The sequence below is a fragment of the Crinia signifera genome, chromosome 3 (genome assembly GCF_055691185.1).
Source record: "Crinia signifera chromosome 3, ASM5569118v1, whole genome shotgun sequence".
Classification (NCBI taxonomy): Eukaryota; Metazoa; Chordata; class Amphibia; order Anura; family Myobatrachidae; genus Crinia; species Crinia signifera.
Window position 1 is genome coordinate 337,572,373 of NC_139219.1, and position 21,491 is coordinate 337,593,863.

Sequence of the window (21,491 nt, forward strand, 5' to 3'; positions counted from 1 at the left end):
CCAAAATGTTACCAAAAAGCCGATTACGTCCCTGGGTGGGATTGAACCACCAACCTTTCGGTTAACAGCCGAACGCGCTAACCGATTGCGCCACAGAGACCCCTCTAAAGTTGTATCAAATTAGTGATCTAAAAATGATTTATTGAAATATGTGTAAAAGGCCAACATCTGGAGATCTTTTGTAAAACTCTTCCTCCATTGAAGAACAAAAAAACAAATTGGTACTTTCTTGTCAAGAGGTAAGCTTTCAGGAGCTGAAGCTGTTTATATGATTAGCAGAGTGGCGCAGCGGAAGCGTGCTGGGTCCATAACCCAGAGGTCGATGGATCGAAAACATCCTCTGCTATCTTTGTTTTTTTATAATTATTTGTTGATTAAACCAATACAAAACTGAGATTAATATTTTGGCTCAGTTCTATCTTTTTTATTATGTTAAAAAAGAGATTTAGTAAAACTGTTCATCCATTAAAGAACAAAGAAACACATTGGTACAAACACTAAAATGTGCTTCAATGGTTTCCTAAAAACTTACCTAATTAACTACTTTTAAGAGGAATTGTATAAGAGAAGTCTAGATATACTGCATAACAAGAGGTGGTTTTATGTTTTAACTTGTCTACCTAAGGTTCTTCAAAATATGATCACAAGGTCAAAAATATCCCTGGGTGGGATTAAACCACAAACCTTTGAGATAGAAACCAAATGTGCTGACTGTTTGTTCCAAGTCAACAAAATAAGACTAGATTCAAGTTAGTACCATAAAAAATTCCTAGACATAGATTTAATAGTCATTATTTTAAAGAGCTTTTGTAAGATTCTTTATCTACTGAAAAACAGAGGAGAAACATTGGTACTTTCTGATGAAGAGTGAAGCTTTCAGGAGCTTCTGTGACTTAAGATCAGGAACACTATACCACAAGAGGTGATTTAATGTTTTAACTTGTCAACATCTAGTTCTCCAAAATGTGACCAAAAAGTCGATTACGTCCCTGGGTGGGATTGAACCACCAACCTTTTGGTTAACAGCCGAACGCGCTAACCGATTGCACCACAGAGAGCCCTCTAAAGTTGTATTAAATTAGTGATCTAAAAATGATTTATTGAAATATGTGTAAAAGGCCAACATCTGGAGATCTTTTATAAAACTCTTCCTCCATTGAAAAACAAAAAAACAAATTGGTACTTTCTTGTCAAGAGGTAAGCTTTCAGGAGCTGAAGCTGTTTATATGATTAGCAGAGTGGCGCAGCGGAAGCGTGCTGGGCCCATAACCCAGAGGTCGATGGATCGAAACCATCCTCTGCTATCTTTGTTTTTTTATAATTATTTGTTGATTAAACCAATACAAAACTGAGATTAATATTTTGGCTCAGTTCTATCTTTTTTATTATGTTAAAAAAGAGATTTAGTAAAACTGTTCATCCATTAAAGAACAAAGAAACACATTGGTACAAACACTAAAATGTGCTTCAATGGTTTCCTAAAAACTTACGTAATTAACTACTTTTAAGAGGAATTGTATCAGTGAAGTCTAGATATACTGCATAACAAGAGGTGGTTTTATGTTTTAACTTGTCTACCTAAGGTTCTTCAAAATATGATCACACGGTCAAAAATATCCCTGGGTGGGATTAAACCACAAACCTTTGAGATAGAAACCAAATGTGCTGACTGATTGTTCCAAGTCAACAAAATAAGACTAGATTCAAGTTAGTACCATAAAAAAATTCCTAGACATAGATTTAATAGTCATTATTTTAAAGAGCTTTTGTAAGATTCTTTATCTACTGAAGAACAGAGGAGAAACATTGGTACTTTCTGATGAAGAGTGAAGCTTTCAGGAGCTTCTGTGACTTAAGATCAGGAACACTATACCACAAGAGGTGATTTAATGTTTTAACTTGTCAACATCTAGTTCTCCAAAATGTGACCAAAAAGTCGATTATGTCCCTGGGTGGGATTGAACCACCAACCTTTCGGTTAACAGCCGAACGCGCTAACCGATTGCGCCACAGAGACCCCTCTAAAGTTGTATTAAATTAGTGATCTAAAAATGATTTATTGAAATATGTGTAAAAGGCCAACATCTGGAGATCTTTTGTAAAACTCTTCCTCCATTGAAGAACAAAAAAACAAATTGGTACTTTCTTGTCAAGAGGTAAGCTTTCAGGAGCTGAAGCTGTTTATATGTTTAGCAGAGTGGCGCAGCAGAAGCGTGCTGGGCCCATAACCCAGAGGTCGATGGATCGAAAACATCCTCTGCTATCTTTGTTTTTTTATAATTATTTGTTGATTAAACCAATACAAAACTGAGATTAATATTTTGGCTCAGTTCTATCTTTTTTATTATGTTAAAAAAGAGATTTAGTAAAACTGTTCATCCATTAAAGAACAAAGAAACACATTGGTACAAACACTAAAATGTGCTTCAATGGTTTCCTAAAAACTTACCTAATTAACTACTTTTAAGAGGAATTGTATAAGAGAAGTCTAGATATACTGCATAACAAGAGGTGGTTTTATGTTTTAACTTGTCTACCTAAGGTTCTTCAAAATATGATCACAAGGTCAAAAATATCCCTGGGTGGGATTAAACCACAAACCTTTGAGATAGAAACCAAATGTGCTGACTGTTTGTTCCAAGTCAACAAAATAAGACTAGATTCAAGTTAGTACCATAAAAAAATTCCTAGACATAGATTTAATAGTCATTATTTTAAAGAGCTTTTGTAAGATTCTTTATCTACTGAAGAACAGAGGAGAAACATTGGTACTTTCTGATGAAGAGTGAAGCTTTCAGGAGCTTCTGTGACTTAAGATCAGGAACACTATACCACAAGAGGTGATTTAATGTTTTAACTTGTCAACATCTAGTTCTCCAAAATGTTACCAAAAAGCCGATTACGTCCCTGGGTGGGATTGAACCACCAACCTTTCGGTTAACAGCCGAACGCGCTAACCGATTGCGCCACAGAGACCCCTCTAAAGTTGTATCAAATTAGTGATCTAAAAATGATTTATTGAAATATGTGTAAAAGGCCAACATCTGGAGATCTTTTGTAAAACTCTTCCTCCATTGAAGAACAAAAAAACAAATTGGTACTTTCTTGTCAAGAGGTAAGCTTTCAGGAGCTGAAGCTGTTTATATGATTAGCAGAGTGGCGCAGCGGAAGCGTGCTGGGTCCATAACCCAGAGGTCGATGGATCGAAAACATCCTCTGCTATCTTTGTTTTTTTATAATTATTTGTTGATTAAACCAATACAAAACTGAGATTAATATTTTGGCTCAGTTCTATCTTTTTTATTATGTTAAAAAAGAGATTTAGTAAAACTGTTCATCCATTAAAGAACAAAGAAACACATTGGTACAAACACTAAAATGTGCTTCAATGGTTTCCTAAAAACTTACCTAATTAACTACTTTTAAGAGGAATTGTATAAGAGAAGTCTAGATATACTGCATAACAAGAGGTGGTTTTATGTTTTAACTTGTCTACCTAAGGTTCTTCAAAATATGATCACAAGGTCAAAAATATCCCTGGGTGGGATTAAACCACAAACCTTTGAGATAGAAACCAAATGTGCTGACTGTTTGTTCCAAGTCAACAAAATAAGACTAGATTCAAGTTAGTACCATAAAAAATTCCTAGACATAGATTTAATAGTCATTATTTTAAAGAGCTTTTGTAAGATTCTTTATCTACTGAAAAACAGAGGAGAAACATTGGTACTTTCTGATGAAGAGTGAAGCTTTCAGGAGCTTCTGTGACTTAAGATCAGGAACACTATACCACAAGAGGTGATTTAATGTTTTAACTTGTCAACATCTAGTTCTCCAAAATGTGACCAAAAAGTCGATTACGTCCCTGGGTGGGATTGAACCACCAACCTTTTGGTTAACAGCCGAACGCGCTAACCGATTGCACCACAGAGAGCCCTCTAAAGTTGTATTAAATTAGTGATCTAAAAATGATTTATTGAAATATGTGTAAAAGGCCAACATCTGGAGATCTTTTATAAAACTCTTCCTCCATTGAAAAACAAAAAAACAAATTGGTACTTTCTTGTCAAGAGGTAAGCTTTCAGGAGCTGAAGCTGTTTATATGATTAGCAGAGTGGCGCAGAGGAAGCGTGCTGTGCCCATAACCCAGAAGTCGATGGATCGAAACCATCCTCTGCTATCTTTGTTTTTTTATAATTATTTGTTGATTAAACCAATACAAAACTGAGATTAATATTTTGGCTCAGTTCTATCTTTTTTATTATGTTAAAAAAAGAGATTTAGTAAAACTGTTCATCCATTAAAGAACAAAGAAACACATTGGTACAAACACTAAAATGTGCTTCAATGGATTCCTAAAAACTTACCTAATTAACTACTTTTAAGAGGAATTGTATCAGAGATGTCTAGATATACTGCATAACAAGAGGTGGTTTTATGTTTTAACTTGTCTACCTAAGGTTCTTCAAAATATGATCACAAGGTCAAAAATATCCCTGGGTGGGATTAAACCACAAACCTTTGAGATAGAAACCAAATGTGCTGACTGTTTGTTCCAAGTCAACAAAATAAGACTAGATTCAAGTTAGTACCATAAAAAAAATCCTAGACATAGATTTAATAGTCATTATTTTAAAGAGCTTTTGTAAGATTCTTTATCTACTGAAGAACAGAGGAGAAACATTTATACTTTCTGATGAAGAGTGAAGCTTTCAGGAGCTTCTGTGACTTAAGATCAGGAACACTATACCACAAGAGGTGATTTAATGTTTTAACTTGTCAACATCTAGTTCTCCAAAATGTGACCAAGAAGTCAATTATGTCCCTGGGTGGGATTGAACCACCAACCTTTCGGTTAACAGCCGAACGTGCTAACCGATTGCGCCACAGAGACCCCTCTAAAGTTGTATCAAATTAGTGATCTAAAAATGATTTATTGAAATATGTGTAAAAGGCCAACATCTGGAGATCTTTTGTAAAACTCTTCCTCCATTGAAGAACAAAAAAACAAATTGGTACTTTCTTGTCAAGAGGTAAGCTTTCAGGAGCTGAAGCTGTTTATATGATTAGCAGAGTGGCGCAGCGGATGCGTGCTGGGCCCATAACCCAGAGGTTGATGGATCGAAAACATCCTCTGCTATCTTTGTTTTTTTATAATTATTTGTTGATTAAACCAATACAAAACTGAGATTAATATTTTGGCTCAGTTCTATCTTTTTTATTATGTTAAAAAAGAGATTTAGTAAAACTTCATCCATTAAAGAACAAAGAAACACATTGGTACAAACACTAAAATGTGCTTCAATGGTTTCCTAAAAACTTACCTAATTAACTACTTTTAAGAGGAATTGTATCAGAAAAGTCTAGATATACTGCATAACAAGAGGTGGTTTTATGTTTTAACTTGTCTACCTAAGGTTCTTCAAAATATGATCACAAGGTCAAAAATATCCCTGGGTGGGATTAAACCACAAACCTTTGAGATAGAAACCAAATGTGCTGACTGATTGTTCCAAGTCAACAAAATAAGACTAGATTCAAGTTAGTACCATAAAAAAATTCCTAGACATAAATTTAATAGTCATTATTTTAAAGAGCTTTTGTAAGATTCTTTATCTACTGAAGAACAGAGGAGAAACATTGGTACTTTCTGATGAAGAGTGAAGCTTTCAGGAGCTTCTGTGACTTAAGATCAGGAACACTATACCACAAGAGGTGATTTGTTTTCTAACAATTTTCTAAAGAAGAATAAAGAAGGGAGAAAGTAGTAAAGCAGAAGAGAGAGTAAAAGGAGGAGAGGGGAGGAAGAGAGAGGGAAAAAAGAAGAAAAAAAAATAATAAAAAGGAGGGGGTAGGAGTTTAGGGATGGGACTACCTAAATGGTCCGAGAGCAAGTCCAGCTCACTCTAGACCAGGTAGCCGTCTTTGGTGTAGCCTGTACCAGGGGTCCCAGACGCGCTGGAACTTTATAATCCTGTTATGTAGAAGGGCCGTAATATATTCCATGGAAGCTAAGTACCATATTTTATTAGTCAGCGCTATTAGTGAAGGGGCCTCCGTCTGCTTCCATTGGGTCGCGATAAGAAGCCTTGCTGCACTGAACAGATGCTTGCAAAATGCATTTTGAACCTTGGATAGGGAATCGAAAGGTTTACATAGAAGAATATTTAGTGGTGACTTAGGGACAGGGTGGCCTAGAACCTTAGTCCCTTCTTGTGTAACCTCGTCCCAGAATTTAGAAATCACAGGGCAGCCCCTCCAAATATGATAGAAGGTGCCAGTGTGTCCGCATTGCCTCCAACAGAGGTCCGAGGAGCTCGGGAAGAGCTTAGATATCTTATCTGGGGTCATATACCACCGGGAATAGATCTTAAAAGAGCTCTCTCTGATACCCGTATTAATTGAGGTTTTACTTACAAATTGACGCAGCTCCAACCAGTCCTCATCCTCCAGGCACACCCCCAGGTCCCGTTCCCAAGCTAACTCGTGTTTTTCTTTGGCCGATGGAATTTGTGGGATAGTTAGCGAGTATAATATGGAGATTGTGCCCTTACGACCTGGACTATAGATGCAATGGCGTTCGAAGGGGGTGGGGCTTCTGAATTTATCAGATTTGTTGATGGATCTAATGAAGTTAACGATTTGCAAGTAAGCAAAGTTAGCGGTGGCAGGAAGGTTATAGCGGTCGCATAGTGATTTAAAATCTGGGGGGGGGGGAATTCTCCCCTTATATGTCTTATTCTATCGATACCAGCTGAGGTCCAGAGGGAGGAATACGATCCAATATTTCCTAAGGGGAAATCCGGATGTTTCCAGAGAGGAGTTAATGGTGATGGATAGGTTGAAAGATTCAATTTTTTGTTAATTTTGTCCCATAACTGCAATACCGCCCGTACACATGGAACTGAGGCTATTGAGGGTGGTCTCAGCCTTGGGGGGAGCCATGGAAGGTAGCTAACTGATGGTAATCCTATTAAATCTGACTCAATGGCCACCCAGATTTTATTGTTCGGTGTCGTGTGCCAGGATGATATATGACTCAATTGCACCGCATTGTAGTATCTCTCAAAGATGGGAAGGCCTAACCCCCCATTTAGTCGAGATTTAGAAAGGATCGTCCTATTAATTCTGGGTTTGGTGTTCGCCCAGATGAACGAACCGCAGAGGGATTGAATTTCTTTTAAAAACGAAGAGGGGACCTTAGCGGGAATTGTTTGGAACAGGTATAGTACACTTGGCAAAACGTTCATCTTAATTGAATTAATGCGGCCAGTCCATGAGATGTAAAAGAGAGACCATCTTTTTAGATCTGATTTAATCAAGTGCAATAAGGGAATATAGTTTTCTTTGAAAAGTTGATCAAAGGATTTTGTAATCTGGATACCCAAATAGGTAAAAGAGTTGGATTTCCATGTAAATCCAAAACTCTGGTGGAGGAGGTTGGCAGTATCTGAGGGTAGATGAAGTGGCATGGCTTCAGACTTTCTGTCATTGATTTTATGTCCCGAGCATCCCCCGTATTCCTGGAGTTCTTTCATGAGATTGGGAAGAGAGATCAGAGGTGAGGACAGGGTTAATAAGACATCGTCCGCAAATAAAGATATTTTGTACTCCTTGTCCCTAACCTCAATGCCTTTTATATTTGGGTTGTCTCTAATTTTAGAAGCCAGCGGTTCGATGCTCAGGACATAAAGCAAGGGAGAAAGAGGGCAACCCTGTCTTGTTCCATTGTTTAGGGCAAAAGGCAGGGAGGACAGGCCGTTAGTGGAAACAGCAGCTGTAGGGTTTTCGTATAGGGAGCCGATGGCCTGCAGGAAGTTACCGTTGATTCCATAGGATTGCAAAGTTTGGAACATAAATGGCCAGGAAAGGCGGTCAAAGGCCTTTTCCGCATCTAATGACAACAGCACAGAGGGGAGTTTACATCTATTAATATAGGATATCAAAGTGATAGTTCGTCTGGTGTTGTCTAGCGCTTGGCGGGAAGGAACAAACCCCACCTGATCCGGATAAATAAGCTGGGGTAGTAAAAGGTTAAGTCGATTAGCCAGAATCTTGGCGAATAGTTTAATATCTGAGTTAATCAGAGAGATTGGCCTAAAATTTGTTTTACAGGTATGGTCTTTATTAGGTTTAGGGATAACAATAATGGTAGATTTTAATGAGTCTGGGTGGAACTTTTCCCCAAGTAAGATTTTGTTGAAGAGAGATAATAAATGTGGGGATAGGGTGGATGAGAAGGTTTTATAGTACATGGCAGTGAAGCCGTCTGGGCCGGGGGCTTTGGATGGCTTCTGTGATCGTAACGCAGATTGTAATTCTTCGGCTGTTATAGGAGCATTTAAGGTTGATGTCTGGGCATCATTAAGTTTTGGGAGTTTGCAAGAGTTCAAATATTGTTGGGCTATGAGTGAGGGTGCAGATGCGGGCGATCGGGACGGGGACAAGTTGTACAGCGACTTGTAGTAGTTATAAAACGTGTCATTAATCGAAGACGGGTCGTAAGTGAGTGTATTGTTCTCGTCTCGAATAGATACAATAGCTTGAGAGGCACGTTTAGCTCTCAATTGCCTTGCCAGTAGTGCGTCAGACTTGTTACCCTTTTCGTAAAACCTCTGGTTAGCCCAACGTAAGGATTTCTCTGTTTGCTCGGCAAGAATGGCTTGGAGTTCCCCTCTTACCCCCTGTATTCGTTTCTGTGTCTCATTAGAGTGTGTTTGTTTATGCAGGGTTTCTAAGCCTTCCAGTTGTTCAGTTAAAGCCATAATCCTGCCAGTCTGTACCTTCTTCCTATATGAGGCATATCTAATTATGGCCCCCCTAACAACAGCCTTGTGGGCCTCCCAGACTGTCGCTTCAGCGATCCCAGAGGAGGAGTTGTGGGCAAAATATTCTTTTATCTGAGATTGGAGTTCTTCTCTAAACTTAGGGATCTGAAGCAAGGACTCATTAAGTCGCCAAGAGGGCCGTCCAACCTTAGAGTTAATGGGGTCTATAATTATAGATACCATGGAGTGGTCGGACCAAACCACGGGTGTGTGATCAACTCTGGCTAAGGTAGATAACAAACCGCTACAACCCAGCAACATATCTATCCTGGAATAAGTGTTGTGGGGGATAGAGTAAAAAGTATAGTCTCGTGAGGTCGGGTGGATTGCTCTCCAGGTGTCAAACAGTCCAGCCTCTGTTATCAATTTCTGGAGGGAGTTGAATTGCGCGCCACTAGAGGGGGTCTTTTTTTTAGGGGAGCTTCTGTCTAACGTGGGTGAGAGGACAGTATTAAAGTCACCTCCTAGTAACAATAGTCCCCTACGTATAGGGTGCAACTTGTCAAATAGATCCCGGAAAAATTTAGACTGACCGGTATTAGGGGCATAAATATTAACAATGGTCATAATTTGATGGCCAATTTGTGCTATTAAAATAATATATCTCCCCTCTGGATCTACAGCTTTAGAGATAAGTTGAAATGGTACCGATAGGCTGGTCCAAGGCCAGTCCTACCCCCTCAAAAGCCTGGGTCTTACCTGCCGCTTCCTCTGCGCAGTCCTCAGTCTCCAGGATAACCACCTTCCCCAGCTGAATATGCTGGGCAGCCTGAAGCACGACATCATCTGCGACTGGTATGCTTGTGGCCTGGATGTTGTCGAACACTCCTCTAACCCCGGCGATCTCTTCTTGGATGCAGTCCTCATAGATCCCCTGGCAGCAGGATAATAGCTCTTCATCTTCCATCTCAGCAAAAGGGAAGCTGTAGTGCAGATCCTCCTGAATAACCTCCTTCATTATGGGGATAACCTCCCCCTGTATAGAACACGAAGCAGCTTCCTCCCTAGGATGGGGGAGAAGCAATTGCAAACGGTGCCTTTCATCACGCCCCCTGCGACACTGATCTTGCCATGCTGGGGTATCCAGGAGCCCCCGATCAATCGCCTCTTCCTCTGCCACCACGAAGCACTCCTCCAGACACTGCAATTGTTCCCACACACTCAACTGTGCACCAAAATGGACAATCCATGCTCGGTAATCAGCAAATGCATTTGTAGGATCTCCCTGATCGTGAAGGATCTGCTGAAGGATTTCCCCGCGAGTGCAGGATCGGATGGGTATACCTCGCAGCTGACCTTCTGCTATCAGCTCCTCCATACTCATTTCTTCAAGGGCAGTTAGGGGCCCCCCTGACAACGACCCTTCTCTTGCAGTAACAATTAATTCTGTGGCAGACCCCTCGGTTGTCTGCCCAGATTGCAGTAGCCCCCTTCTAGACCCTTCCTCTGGTTCTATCTGGGGCATCAATGTATTCTGGACTTGTCCTTCAGCCTCAGAATATTGTCCTCTTTGTAGCATCTGGGTAACTGTGGCAATCACTTCCTCTGTAAATTCTACAAACTCTGGCTCTCCCAGCAGATTCCAAGACGTGGCCTCACCTTTACAGTGCAGAAATGCATCCCCCAGGTAACACAACTTGTCCTGTATGCTGGATACTCTCCACCCGCTGACCATCTGCTGAGCGTCTTCCCAGTACTTCCAGATATAATGCATCTTTCTGACAATAAATAACAGATCCGGCTTCCCAGCCTGCCGATACACTGAAGAACCTCCGTCCCTGAGCTCCTCTGCTGCAGGGGTCTTGAGGCATCGATTTTCTTTCCTTGGAAACATTTTCCCTTTCCACAGGAATGACACCTGCTCACTTGCTGAACATCACCTTATTGCATTTTCCGTTTCCTTACATGTGGTCTGATCCTCTGTTCTCTGTGCTTTCTGTGCTCGACGGTTGGTGTCTGAATGATCCCACTGCTGCCACCAAATGTGAGGGTACGAGTTCCTCAATCACTCAGACACCGAGCAGATGAAACCAAGATATGGTTTATTTTTATCACAGCACACACATGTAGATAAAGACAGGAACAAGAGGCAAATGTAGCATATAAATGTTATCGGGTAGCAGTCCAATGGCAGTCCTTGTAGCAGCAGTTCCAAAGCACAAAACTATCACTTAATCCACACAGCAGTGATAGCATATAAGTCCACACGATACCTAGACAGAGCATAACCTCTTAGTCCAGGACAGTCCATCAAAATCCCCCTCCTGGCTAGTCTGCAAGTCATTTTAAAAACTTCCAATTTCCCACGCTTCTCCATACCATCAGTGGGCTTGCACTCAATCCCTATTGGTGGATTCAAGTCAGGTTTCATCCCCTCCCAGCTACTGCTGCTGCCCCCCCCCCTGCTGGGGTCGGTTCCAGTAAGTCTGGAAGTGACCACAGATATGCAAGGGAGTATCAATACAAGATACAATACAACACAAGATTACATTGTGTGGTGGTCACCCCCTGTGGACAACCTTCCTGTTGATAGTAGGGGAATTTGATCACCCCCTGTGGTGATTGTCCTTCAGCTATCCCCCTCATGTAAACAGCAGGAACAATAATCGGCTGATTACATTATGGGCTGATCACCCCCTGTGAAGATTGTCCCTCAGCTTCCACCCTCCTGTGATAGCAGGAACAAAAGTATGGTAATTGGACATAACCTTTTGGTGACTTATTTCCTGGGTATTTCCTGGCAGACCATATTAGGGCAAGAGCAATCTGATCTGGAAATACACACAGATTTGGGGGATAGAAACATCTATGGAGAATAAGAGGGTACCGACGGACTAAAATAGTACATTAATTACTACACCTAATAAAATATAGAAATTACAGATTTACAGTAAATCTGATAACCTCACACCGATGAGCGAATGAGGATTGAAACACCTTGTTTCTTTGAGCGATTGGTGGAATGAAAAACATTAGGGAAGCGCCTGGAGGATAGGGAGGGATGGGAGTGTTTTTTGAAATGAGTCTCTTGCAACAGGACTATGTCCCCCCTTTTGGATTGTACAGTTCTATGCAGCAATGATCTCTTACGCAGTGTATTAAGGCCCTTCACATTGAGGGAGAGCACAGTCAACGTCATCGTTCCCAGGCACAGACCAGTGGTCACAACAGTGTCTGGAAAAAGGAGGGAATAGGGAGGGGAACGAAAAAAAAGAAGAGAAAAAGAAAAAAAAAAGAGAAAAAAAAGGGGGGGGGGGAGTGGACGACTTTACCCTCTTATTCCCAGGGAAAGAGGGGAGGGCCCACTAGTTGAGCACCCAACGAAGAGGACAAAAAGTGAGAGGGACAGGTGAGGGAAAAGGGAGAAAAAGAGAAGAGAGAGAAACACCCCCTAGAAAAGAGGTAAAGAAGGGGTGTTTGTCAAAGAAGGGTGCAAATGTTGGGACAACCGCAGAACCTAATACGGTTCGTTATGCAGCGATCCCTAAGGGGAGGGTGAGTGGGGCGCGGCCAAAATATATGATAGATATAGAAATTATGAGCTATGGGCAGAATATAAGTGTGAATGAAGAGAAGAGAGAAAACAAATGGGTATAGCCAAGGGCGGCCCACCCGGCGCCTAGATATACATTCGAAAGTATGAAAAACAGCAAGATGAGGGCCTCCCCCCCCTCTCCCCCACCACGTCCGTAAAAACGGGTACTAATAGGGAGGGAGGGAGAGGGGGAAAACCAGTAAACAGGCAAAACAGCAACAACAAAATATCACATAAACCTATGTTCAAATATGGAGGAAACTGTTAAGTTCAACCTTATCAAAGTTAAGTAGGCGAGGAGGTGCGGTTGGGGGGGGCTCCATCATCAGGTTGGAGCAGCTGGAGTTTGCGGAGCAGACTCTTCCCCTCCTCAACAGTACGTACTGATTCCTGTCGACCGTTGGCATCCACAATAAGGCGGAATGGAAAGCCCCATTTATACTTGAAGGCATTGTCTCTGAGTAGCTTAGTGACGTCTCGGAGTTCCCTTCTCCTCAACAGGGTAGTGGGAGCCAGATCTTGGAATATTTGCAGAGAGCTACCTTCGAAACTGATGTGGGATGAGGAGCGACTTTCCTGGATAATTTGGTCCTTAACTTGAAAAGAGAGGAGCCTCAGGATGACATCTCTGGGAGGGGCATCGTCTTTGGGCTTGGGTCTCAGAGCCCGATGCGCTCTTTCAATCTGAATCTGGCTCTCATCCAGTGTAGGGACCAGTGAGATAAAGAGACGTTTGAGGTACGGTTCCAGGGATTTGGGAGAGACCATCTCCGGAATATTCCGAATCCGTAGGTTATTCCGTCTCTCTCTGTTTTCGAGGTCCTCAGTTTTATCCTTAAGAAACTCTAGTTCCCGATGAAGGAAATCAATGTCCTGAGTGGCAACAGTAAGGCCTTTGGTCATAGAGTCAACCTTTTCCTCCACCACTGAAGTTCGCTTAGATAGAGCAACGAGCTCTTTTCGTAAGTCGACGGATAGTTGTTGAAGGTTGGAAGTTAGAGTTTTAGTGAATTCTTCGAACATGGTTTGGATGTCGCTTTTAGTAGCGTAAACGTCCTCAGCTGCAGGGGACATAGTCGATGAAAGATTTGGAGAGGAAGAAGGGGAGTGAGTCATCGTGGACGGGTCCGAGCGGGCAAAAAGAGGACGTATACTCTGTTGGGGCTGCTTTTTACCTCCTTTAGTGCTGTTCTTGCTCATATTGAGGTAAAGTAAAGTGGGTCAAAATTCAGAGTGATTATTATTATGATGAGCCGGGTGGGCAGCTGGGTGTTCGCCTTACATCTCTAGAGTTGTTTCAAATCGGAAAGCCAGGAAATTTACTAGGGGCCAATCTGGACAAGGCAACAGGGGGTTCGGCTTCCGCAGCAGCTGCCAAATCTTAAAGATTACTTTTAGGCGTCCTGTAAACTTAGGGCGCGAATGAAAGATTTGGGCAAACTAAATATGTCTCTGATAGATAAAATCCGCTTTATCCTTGCATTGCGAGTTCGTACAGTCCAACCGTATTACTGCCCAGGGAGGGAGTGCTCTAGAGGGGAGGTGAGCTACTGTAGATGAGCTGTGAGTACAGAGTATGTTAGGCAATTGAGGGTTTCTGCTGGATATTAGCAGCTGGAGAAAAACACTGGGGCTGCGATCGCTGCTTTAGGCCACAAGATGGAGCTCTAATCTCAGCAGGCCTCAGGGATGGGTGTTATATCAGCACTCAGTTCACAGAGTTAAGGGTAGCAAGGCAATAACAATTAAATGTAGTGGCCCAGCTCAGTAGGAAGAGGTAAAGTCTTATAGCTGTGTTAGTAGTAATAGGTTAAACTGTCCACATATATTGTACAGCTTGTGTGATATATAGCAGAGGCTGGGAGCTATATGTATTGCCTTAGAGCACAGGGCCTAGCTTAATGGCGTCGTGGCCAGGTCCTGCAGCAGAAGGGGAGGGTTGGGAATGGGGCACCCTGTGATGGTTTGTGCCCTCTAAATGGGACCCCACCAAAAGCCTGCCCGGTGGTTCTGTGCAGCCCTGGTCAGATTAAGGGAGCCTGTGCCACCTGCAGTATGGCCGCCTCGTCCTGCCTCCTTATATATATATACTGTGCCCAGTACCTTTAATCCCAGCGTGCTGGGACTCCTGTGTGGTGGCTAGGGGCAGTGCCCCAGTGTCTTCAGCCCGGTAATGTGTGGCAGCCCAGGGTGCTGGTTTCATAGGAGTTAGGAGACGCTGCTGCTGCGTCTCACGAAATCCAAGATGGCCGCCACGTCTGTGATGAGGGACCTGGCGCGGCTTCTGTGGCTCTCCCCGCCGCTCAGGTGAGGGGGAGAAGCTCCAGGGGGGGTGAGGCAGGTCGGGGGGGTTCCCCTGAGTCGATAGGTCTGGTCCTCGGGCGGCAGGCGGGCCGAAAACGGGTTCGCGCCGCCGTGGAGCTCAAGCGGTGGGCAGGCAGATAAATCGAGGCCCCGGCTTCAGAGGGGGTACTAGGCCGCAATCCGCAGGGACCTCTTTAGGAGGTCCCCCGACTCTGCAGCTGTTCCCACACCGTCCCTAAATGGTCTGGGGCACCTCTAGTAAGCGGTGAGGGGCTAGGTCACACACTTAGGGGGAAATTAGGAGCACTTTCAGGGCTTTTGTGAGGGAGCTCAGCCAGTGTGCTGCCTCTCTCTTCCTCAGCTACACAAGAGGTGATTTAATGTTTTAACTTGTCAACATCTAGTTCTCCAAAATGTGACCAAAAAGTCGATTACGTCCCTGGGTGGGATTGAACCACCAACCTTTCGGTTAACAGCCGAACTCACTAACCGATTGCGCCACAGAGACCCCTCTAAAGTTGTATCAAATTAGTGATCTAAAAATGATTTATTGAAATATGTGTAAAAGGCCAACATCTGGAGATCTTTTGTAAAACTCTTCCTCCATTGAAGAACAAAAAAACAAATTGGTACTTTCTTGTCAAGAGGTAAGCTTTCAGGAGCTGAAGCTGTTTATATGATTAGCAGAGTGGCGCAGCGGAAGCGTGCTGGGCCCATAACCCAGAGGTCGATGGATCGAAACCATCCTCTGCTATCTTTGTTTTTTTTATAATTAATTGTTGATTAAACCAATACAAAACTGAGATTAATATTTTGGCTCAGTTCTATCTTTTTTATTATGTTAAAAAAGAGATTAAGTAAAACTTGTCGGTACTCTTTACCTAGCACCGCGCCCATCGCGGGCATCGCGGCCATCGCATGCACTAAAAAAACGGGTGCGACGCGATGCCCGCGATGCCCGCGATTTCCCATAGGGAACAATGTTAAAAGTGTCAATGGACGCGATTTTAGTGTTCAATGCCTCAATGCCCGCGATTTTTCCATAGGAAACAATGGGCCACAGAGCCCAAATAGTCCCCCTGAAGTCTGAAATGGCCCCCACAATTGTTAACGCCACCCCACGATCAACGTGAACCCGAAGCGTGGCGAGCGCAGCGAGCCCGGAGGGGTGGCGGTACGCGTCCTCCGACCTTTTCATACCCCCACTATCCACGTCGGCGTGGAGTTGAGAATAGAATAGTGTGGCGAGCGCAGCGAGCCATCGAGCCCGAAGCGTGGCGAGCGCAGCGAGCCCCGCGAGGGGACGCGGATACCTGTGAAGCCCGCGAAGGGACGCGTTTACCTGTGATGGTATCCGCGTCCACCTCGCGGGGCTGGCTGCGCTCGCCACGCTTCGGGCTCGGTGGCTCGCTGCGCTCGCCACACTATTCTATTCTCAACTCCACGCCGACGTGGATAGTGGGGGTATGAAAAGGTCGGAGGACGCGTACCGCCGCCCCTCGCGGGCTCGCTACGCTCGCCACGCTTCGTGTTCACGTTGATCGTGGGGTGGCGTTAACAATTGTGGGGGCCATTTCTGGCTTCAGGGGGACTATTAGGGCTCTGTGGCCCATTTAATATTGTTTCCTATGGAAAAATCGCGGGCATTGAGGCATTAAACACAAAAATCGCGTCCATTGACACTTTTAACATTGATCCCTATGGGAAATCGCGGGCATCGCGGGCATTGCGTCGCACCCTTTTTTTTAGTGCATGCGATGGCCGCGATGCCCGGGATTTTTTACCCCCGATGACCGCGATGGACATCGTGGGCGCCGTTCTAGGTAAAGAGTACCAACTGTTCATCCATTAAAGAGCAAAGAAACACATTGGTACAAACACTAAAATGTGCTTCAATGGTTTCCTAAAAACTTACCTAATTAACTACTTTTAAGAGGAATTTATCAGAAAAGTCTAGATATACTGCTTAACAAGAGGTGGTTTTATGTTTTAACTTGTCTACCTAAGGTTCTTCAAAATATGATCACAAGGTCAAAAATATCCCTGGGTGGGATTAAACCACAAACCTTTGAGATAGAAACCAAATGTGCTGACTGATTGTTCCAAGTCAACAAAATAAGACTAGATTCAAGTTAGTACCATAAAAAAATTCCTAGACATAGATTTAATAGTCATTATTTTAAAGAGCTTTTGTAAGATTCTTTATCTACTCAAGAACAGAGGAGAAACATTGGTACTTTCTGATGAAGAGTGAAGCTTTCACTGATGAAGAGTGAAGCTTTCAGGAGCTTCTGTGACTTAAGATCAGGAACACTATACCACAAGAGGTGATTTAATGTTTTAACTTGTCAACATCTAGTTCTCCAAAATGTGACCAAAAAGTCGATTACGTCCCTGGGTGGGATTGAACCACCAACCTTTCGGATAACAGCCGAACGCGCTAACCGATTGCGCCACAAAGACCCCTCTAAAGTTGTATCAAATTAGTGATCTAAAAATGATTTATTGAAATATGTGTAAAAGGCCAACATCTGGAGATCTTTTGTAAAACTCTTCCTCCATTGAAGAACAAAAAAACAAATTGGTACTTTCTTGTCAAGAGGTAAGCTTTCAGGTGCTGAAGCTGTTTATATGATTAGCAGAGTGGCGCAGCGGAAGCGTGCTGGGCCCATAACCCAGAGGTCGATGGATCGAAACCATCCTCTGCTATCTTTGTTTTTTTATAATTATTTGTTGATTAAACCAATACAAAACTGAGATTAATATTTTGGCTCAGTTCTATCTATTTTATTATGTTAAAAAAGAGATTTAGTAAAACTGTTCATCCATTAAAGAACAAAGAAACACATTGGTACAAACACTAAAATGTGCTTCAATGGTTTCCTAAAAACTTACCTAATTAACTACTTTTAAGAGGAATTGTATCAGAGAAGTCTACATATACTGCATAACAAGAGGTGGTTTTATGTTTTAACTTGTCTACCTAAGGTTCTTCAAAATATGATCACAAGGTCAAAAATATCCCTGGGTGGGATTAAAGCACAAACCTTTGAGATAGAAACCAAATGTGCTGACTGATTGTTCCAAGTCAACAAAATAAGACTAGATTCAAGTTAGTACCATAAAAAAAATTCCTAGACATAGATTTAATAGTTATTATTTTAAAGAGCTTTTGTAAGATTCTTTATCTACTGAAGAACAGAGGAGAAACATTGGTACTTTCTGATGAAGAGTGAAGCTTAAATGTGACCAAAAAGTCAATTACATCCCTGGGTGGGATTGAACCACCAACCTTTCAGTTAACAGCTGAACACGCTAACTGATTGCGCCACAGAGACCCCTGAAAGCTTCACTCTTCATCAGAAAGTACCAATGTTTCTCCTCTGTTCTTGAGTAGATAAAGAATCTTACAAAAGCTCTTTAAAATAATGACTATTAAATCTATGTCTAGGAATTTTTTATGGTACTAACTTGAATCTAGTCTTATTTTGTTGACTTGGAACAACCAGTCAGCACATTTGGTTTCTATCTCAATGGTTTGTGGTTTAATCCCACCCAGGGATATTTTTGACCTTGTGATTGAAAGAGACAACAATATAATAATCATGAGAGAAGCTATTTTGTCTTGACTTTTAGGAGTTATAATAGATGCTGACACTCTGTATTCTAGTCCTGAACCAGTAAAGTTATAGACCCCCACCCCCCACTTTACTATCAAGATAACATGAAGAAAGTCTCAGAGCATCGGAATGTCTTGGTACCAACAGACACCAAAAGAGGGGGAGGGAGGGTGAGCAGGACCTTGAAACAAAGAATGAGTCTCTCTCATGTATTGCTTATCTAAATATGACGTATGGAAACTGTGTATGCATGTATATATCCCTGGACAAAATAAACGAGAAGCCAGACGTGTGTTGGAATCGCAACTTGTGTGTGCGCACTTCATTCGTCTCTCAATCGATTGATATAATTCTTACAGATCTATGAAGGACCTTGATTAAAAGTGAAGTTTATCTCCAACATTACTTGGTGGCTGACGTCCGGGATAACTGATGCATATCACCACGAGTGAAGACAGCAGAGAACAGTTGAACAGTCCATTGTAACCTCAAATACTGATGATCCCGGGTGAGGACTGGATCGGTTGATTTCACCACCATTACTCTAATCAGTTATTTGTGTGTTTCTATTGTCTGCTAAACTGGTACTCTATTTCACTCCAGTATATGATATACGTTATCTATAGTAACCCATATGATCTGTCAAGACAAAATGCATTTTTGTGTATAATTGGTTTTAAATGACATTTTAAGTTGTAAGTGTCATGTCTAAGTCGCAAGTGTTCTGCATTATTCTGGTATGATAGAGATAAGAATATACATTGAGCTGAATTTTTAGCTGTATTAGATAAGCAGGAATTTATATTTGTGGGTGAACATGACAAATATTCTCTAATAGTTGGTTGATTGATGAGACTGTACTAAAACGTTGCTGGTCAGCCTTGGCCAAAGTGTCTAGAAAATTTACCAGATAATTTTATTTCTTATCAAAAGGTACATCATTTGTCCATAAGCTTTGTCTATTTTAAGTTCAGATAGATATTATCTCCTGTAAGAAGGCTAGGACTCTCAGGGGAGTAAGAGGTTAATGTGCAGCTGGCACAGCGTGCTCAGCAAGAAGAAAAACACTGACAAAATTTCTTTAATGGTTTAAAGAGGCTGCCTGTGTGTAAACGGTTAAATACACCGTTGAGTCCCAGAGAGGATTTTGTCACAGGAGAGGCTAACCATCTCTCATAAAGGTTACTGCGACAATGGGAGCACAAGGTAGCAAGCCTAGGAACAGACCCCCCTAGAAGTTGTCAGTGGTAGGTAGGGAAGGAAGTTGTGTCCTAAAATGAGCGGGTCTCCTTCAGGTTACACATTGAACCTTTTACAATGGGACAGGTTTTATGAGTCAAATAAGAATTGGATAATTAAGAAGGGGCATCAAGACACTGAAAAGAAATGTGGCAGACTGAGGAGGAGGGGCAGATGGGGCTTACAGGCTCTGTACCGCCACCTCCGTACCATGCACCAGTGATAGTACACCCACAGATAGAAGTTCAGAATCCACCAATACTTGTACCAAATGCAGCAGCACCCTTGTATCCTACTGCAGATCTTATGGCCATAGCAGGAAGGAGGGAACAAGGGCAGCCAGGCATAAAATGTGATGTTTGCTCAAAGTGTAATTTTGTATATAATTGTGTTTGTATAAATGTGGTGATCAAACAAACCCACACTTCAGCAATTGTTATAAACAGTGGAGAAAGTGCTCAGAACAGGGTGCCTGCCTAGGTTATCAAAGTGGTATCATATTATTGTCCTGATAGGTGGTTATGATTTTTTGGCTTAGATTGAAAACAGGGAACTGAAAGCTGCATCTATATTAAACTTCAGCCAATAGGGCACAGTTTTTTACCTTTCTGCACAACGTTACACACTGCTTTACGCACGTGGATAAAGGCCACACCCACAGGAAGTAATTAATCCAATGGGAGTAAACATTGTAAAGTTAATGGAGCGCTCACCCCCAGAGGTTGTGGCAGAAAGGGAAGGTAAGAAATCGATCAAATCGATCGGTTCGATTTTAAGAAGGGCTAATTTTCCTAAGGATGGAACTTTAGATCCTGTCGCGTGGAAACGATTCCAAGTGACGAACGCTCATTGGCTACAGAAAAAAAGGTTATATAGATACAGTTAATATATGGCTTACAGTGTCACAGGATGAGAAAAGAAAGATAAAAGAGTTGCCATTTGAAAGTCCACCACCATATCACTTACCAAGACCGAATGCACCACCACAAGCAGATAATCAGGTAGATAATGCACCATTTGTACAGCAACCACCGCAGGTAATTGAGCAACCCCAAGCAGTTGGGGGACAGAACGTAGAAGAACTAGACTTGTTCACAGCAGGGGGCACCACACCCACAACCACAATTACAACGGCAGGTAGAAATACTACTGGTATAGCCAGGTCAGGCATGGGGACTGAGGAATTGTACCCAACTTCAGATTTGCAAGCCCTTAAAATTGGAAATTATTATCCACAAAGGAAGTGTCCAATATGTGTGTTTTGTATACCAGAGGGAGACACAAAATGTCCTAATTGTGGAAATTGGGTGGGATCAGAGGTTTTACCATGTGACCCAGAAGTAAGATCTGTAATAAGGTTAAAAGATTACAATCAAAGTCCACCCAGAGAAGGGTTATCTGAGGCTAGGACACGCAAACAAACAGAATGTATATTAATCAGGAGACTTATGCACCATGGTATCAGTCAGAAATGTTTAGAGTTGTGAATGAATTGTCTAACATACATAGAAGTCCATTAGTATAATACAGAAAGTTGGAGACTGTTAGTATTATTCACAGTTGTTGGTTAGATTATTAGATGTGGAATAGATGGTCAGAGCATCAGCAGGCTCAGAGGAATATAATCGTATAGTTCAGAGCAGTGGGTGATTTACCAGCAATAGAGAATGTACCCCTTGCTGCAGACAGGCACACTAGGGAAAGTGGAGAACAGTTTTTAGCCAGACTCAGACATAGACGTCAGGTTATCAGACAGAATGCACCCGCAGCAACAGACATTCTGCAGAAAGTTAGTACTGTCAGACAATATCATGAACAGTTAGTGACTGCACAAGAGGATGACGGGTACCCACTCAAGACTATGTTTTTGTATGGACTTAATCACCCATTGAAAGAAAAGTTATTTGCCTGCAGACCTGACATAATGACAATATGATTGGACTTTTGCAAGTATTAGAAGGTATT

The 21,491-nt window shown here is 42.2% G+C and overlaps 8 non-coding genes across 8 annotated transcripts; 3 read left to right on the forward strand and 5 right to left on the reverse strand.

The window, feature by feature from the left end:
• Window positions 1-26: 26 nt before the first annotated feature.
• On the reverse strand, window positions 27-100 carry TRNAN-GUU (transfer RNA asparagine (anticodon GUU)). Its single transcript has one exon. It is a non-coding gene; the product is annotated as a tRNA-Asn (tRNA).
• A 1,132-nt stretch (window positions 101-1,232) lies between these two features.
• TRNAM-CAU (transfer RNA methionine (anticodon CAU)) lies at window positions 1,233-1,304 on the forward strand. The gene has a single exon. It is a non-coding gene; the product is annotated as a tRNA-Met (tRNA).
• A 639-nt stretch (window positions 1,305-1,943) lies between these two features.
• On the reverse strand, window positions 1,944-2,017 carry TRNAN-GUU (transfer RNA asparagine (anticodon GUU)). The gene has a single exon. It is a non-coding gene; the product is annotated as a tRNA-Asn (tRNA).
• Window positions 2,018-2,902: 885 nt separating this feature from the next.
• TRNAN-GUU (transfer RNA asparagine (anticodon GUU)) lies at window positions 2,903-2,976 on the reverse strand. The gene has a single exon. It is a non-coding gene; the product is annotated as a tRNA-Asn (tRNA).
• Window positions 2,977-4,820: 1,844 nt separating this feature from the next.
• TRNAN-GUU (transfer RNA asparagine (anticodon GUU)) lies at window positions 4,821-4,894 on the reverse strand. The gene has a single exon. It is a non-coding gene; the product is annotated as a tRNA-Asn (tRNA).
• Window positions 4,895-15,349: 10,455 nt separating this feature from the next.
• On the forward strand, window positions 15,350-15,421 carry TRNAM-CAU (transfer RNA methionine (anticodon CAU)). Its single transcript has one exon. It is a non-coding gene; the product is annotated as a tRNA-Met (tRNA).
• Window positions 15,422-17,056: 1,635 nt separating this feature from the next.
• Window positions 17,057-17,130, reverse strand: TRNAN-GUU (transfer RNA asparagine (anticodon GUU)). Its single transcript has one exon. It is a non-coding gene; the product is annotated as a tRNA-Asn (tRNA).
• Window positions 17,131-17,304: 174 nt separating this feature from the next.
• Window positions 17,305-17,376, forward strand: TRNAM-CAU (transfer RNA methionine (anticodon CAU)). Its single transcript has one exon. It is a non-coding gene; the product is annotated as a tRNA-Met (tRNA).
• Window positions 17,377-21,491: the final 4,115 nt, after the last annotated feature.